Source organism: Telmatherina bonti (assembly GCF_933228915.1).
Source record: "Telmatherina bonti genome assembly, chromosome: 13".
Taxonomy (NCBI): Eukaryota; Metazoa; Chordata; class Actinopteri; order Atheriniformes; family Telmatherinidae; genus Telmatherina; species Telmatherina bonti.
In genome coordinates, this window is record NC_136611.1 from 32477857 (window position 1) to 32481605 (window position 3749).

Genomic DNA, 3749 nt, shown 5'->3' on the forward strand with positions numbered 1-3749 from the left:
ATGTTTCTTTTCAGCTGCAGTTTTCTTCTCATGTTTCGCTCTTTTCTTCACTGACTGCAAACTATTTCCACCACTAGCTTCAGGTGCATTCCTGTTTTCATCATACATTAGCTGGTACAATAAGTTCTGTGATCCTAGTGTTCATCTAAAAAGGGATTTTCAGGGGAATCAGCAGCTTCTGGGAGACGCATTTTGCAGCTGTTTGCAATTTACAGCAACACCATGAAACATAAAGAGCTACTAGGGAACGGCAATCCTCCTGCACGTGATTATCTTTGTCTCTTAAACTGAATCAGTTCATTTTAATCCAGCCAGTAGACTTGTTGTTAATGTGCTCATGCAGCTCTGGATCTCATTAAACCAGAACTATCTGTATGGCTGCATTATATGAGGGCTACTGAAGTGAAAATGTGTTTTTTCTGATGTGTACAGTTTGCCACCATCCCTGAATAACTTCCGTCAAGATTTAATTTTTTATTTATTTATTTATTTATTTTATTATTTTTTTATTTTATTTTTATTTCATTTTTTTATTTTATTTTTTTATTTATTTATTTTTATTTTATTTTATTTTATTTATTTTGTTTTTTAAAAAACAAAAAACAAAAAAAACAAAAAACATCATGATTATGGATTTTCATGCGCTGCAGCTGAAAACAAAGTTTTAAAACCACTAAATAACACAAAGTATCACAACCTCTTTGCTTTTGAGATGAGAATGTGCATTACTGTTTACCAGTGAAGAGTGTTTCCATCTGTCTTTGGATAAGAAGAATTAAAACATTGAAACACAGCTCTGGGACACAAATGATGGACTTGATGTCGCCGTGGAAATGAGCTTTTATCCTGGAATGAGTGGTGGGTTAGCTGTCACCCTGAACTCCTCCACAGCATCCTTAATGACAGGAAAATGTGAGATAATTCATCTCCTCCGACGGCGAAGCATCAAGAAACAACTTTTGGTTTCTATCTTACAAAAACCACATAAAGTTATTGTTTTAGTGTTCCTGTATAAAGTTTACACTTGCAGTAAGTTGGGTTTGTTGCTTTTAGCTGAAATAGTTAAAAGAAGCAAATTTTGCAAGTTCTGTAACATTTATTTAACCCATTAAGACCCAAACCACGAAAAACTGTTAAGATAAGCCCAATTTTTTTTTTTTTTTAAATATGAGGTATTTTTTAAAATCCTTTTTACAAAATGTAAACTAAAAAAGTATGAAATTTTTACCATTTATTATCATGTGATTTGTCAAAAACTTAATAGTGTAATCTTCTGCTTTCTGGTGTCCATTAAGGAGCAGAAGACAAAGATTAGATGGCATTTCATGGGATTTTCAGAAAAATTTGTACCATAAAATGATACCAAATGCCCCAGAAACTGTATGTATCTGTCATGCTGGGTGCTTACTGTATTATCAATGGTGTATTTTTTCAGCATGTGTTAGAGGGACTAATGTCTGAAAAAGCATTATGAACATATCTGCTCTGTTACAAGCTGTCTGCACAAGCAACAGTTAGAACTTCACTTTATTAAAGGAAGAAAATTGTCCATAAAACGAAGCTGGAGAGCTTAGTTAGACCTTAGACCTTAGTCCTTAGCTGGAGTCTTGTTCTGGATTTGCTGTGAGTTATATCAGAAATATTTGGCAGATTTTTAACAGAGAGCTGCAGCTAATGTTTTTTCTTTAACTGAGCTGTCAAACGAGTCTGCAGGTGAAATAAATATCTGTAGCTGAAGCCGGTTTGGAGCAGAATAACTCATAAAATCTACAGAAGGCAGAGGGGGGTCCCGGTAACCCGCGTCCGGGCAAGGGAACATTCATGCCCAGGTTGTTCGTCATCATAGAGGTCGATGAGCCGTGCTTGGTCTGGTCCCTCCCCTAGGCACCTGTTTGCCATGGATGACCCTACCAGGGGCAAAAACCCCCCGACATCATAGCTGCTAGGATCTTCGGGACGCACAAACCCCTCCACCACGATAAGGTGACGGCTCAGGGAGGGGTATATATAATCAGTTATTGTTCACAATATGATTACTCATTTGATTTGATGTGACAAATGTGATTCTGTCTTGACGGACATGTGGATAATTAAACGTACTCATTTGCTGATGTCAGCACTCATCGCTCCCAAATTGCCCTGCAAACAACTATTGTGATGAAAGGTCACACCGGGAGAAGTACTGCAGGAATTTGAATCATGTGACTGGTCAACGTGACCGGTCATGTGACTGAATTTTCTATTCCAAATTCTAGAAAAGTGGTGAAACGCAGATTTTTGTATTTTTTGGGTTGTTAAAATATGGAATAAACTTTGTAACAAGATTTAAAAAAAAAAAAAAAAAATCGTGTTATGTATTTTAAAACAATACATTTTTAAGAGTTATGTAACTGCATGAAATGATCTTTACAAAGGCTGTACTACAGTTGTTTAGTTGGTATCGTTTGTACAATTTAAGGTAGTATATGTGTGTGTAAGTGTATACTTATATATGCATACAAGCTGTTTCGGTCCTTCAGTTATTTATTGCTTCATGTATAAAGAAATTATCTGTGACTAAAAAAAGTTCTTCCTCGACTGTTCCAAGTTTTCACATTTTTATTGTAATTATTAACTGAAATCTCAGTTATTTGTTAGTAGAAATGAGTTATTATTGCTTAAAGAAAAACAACCATGGCAAAGAAACCTCTTGCATTAATAAAAAGTTATAATTTGAGGTCCATTAAATCCCTCCAGTGTTTGGGATACTTCAGTTTCATTCTGAAATGTACAAAATAAATGACTTCTATCCTTTTATCTGAGCTAAACATGTGGAACAACTTATACAGCGAGTGGCCCTTGACAGATAAAAGTACTTCTCCTCATGATGATAAGAAAACAAAATCCCTCCCATTATCATAATCACAGCTTATTTGGGTGTATGCACATCCAGCTCTTAGTACTGCTGCATTTCCCCCTTTTTTTATGCCAAGTAACTCGTTTCCAGCGTGTAATTCTTCTGGCTGCACTGTCTCTTAATCATCCCAATAAAAGAAAGAGGTTAGAAGTGAATGAGGACTGATGACCAGCAGCAGGAAGAGCTGTGTGCATTCATGCATTGCTTGTGAATTTAATTAACATGGCCTGTATTGGTGCATCGAGGGAAAAGGATTTATGAAGGCAGAATGTTAAACAGAATAAGACGATTTAATTCGTGGAACAACATAAAAAAAAAAGGAGCTGACAGAACACGGCAACCTTATTCCTTTTCTCATCGTTGCTTCTGTAGTTATTAGATTTGACGTCTATCACATCTCTTTCTGATAATTAAACTTTGATCAAGTGAATGCAGAGAAACCTGCTGCTTCATTTGCAAAGACACAACCCCGAAGAAAACTCCAGTCAGCGAAGGCATAAAAAACAGAAGTAGACAAATTCTGTTTTATTGACAAGAAGAGTTGTGCTGATACAAGGCAGAAGCTCAAAACCATATTTAACTCATATAAAAACCTGTCAGCGTTGCCTTTCACCGGTTCTTTCATCTGGATAATGCCTCTTGTTCCTGTTAAAAGACGAACTGAATAAAGGTTACTGAAATGACAATGACCCCTGACAAGAGCCTTACCAGTAAACAGCTTTTTTTTCTTCTTTAAAATCATTTCATATACAGTACAAAACATGCATCTCATGTTATCTAACAACAATCAGTCTTACAAAGTACAGTGATTGCACAAATTAAATAAAAATAATTAAAATTGAAACTTTTCTTT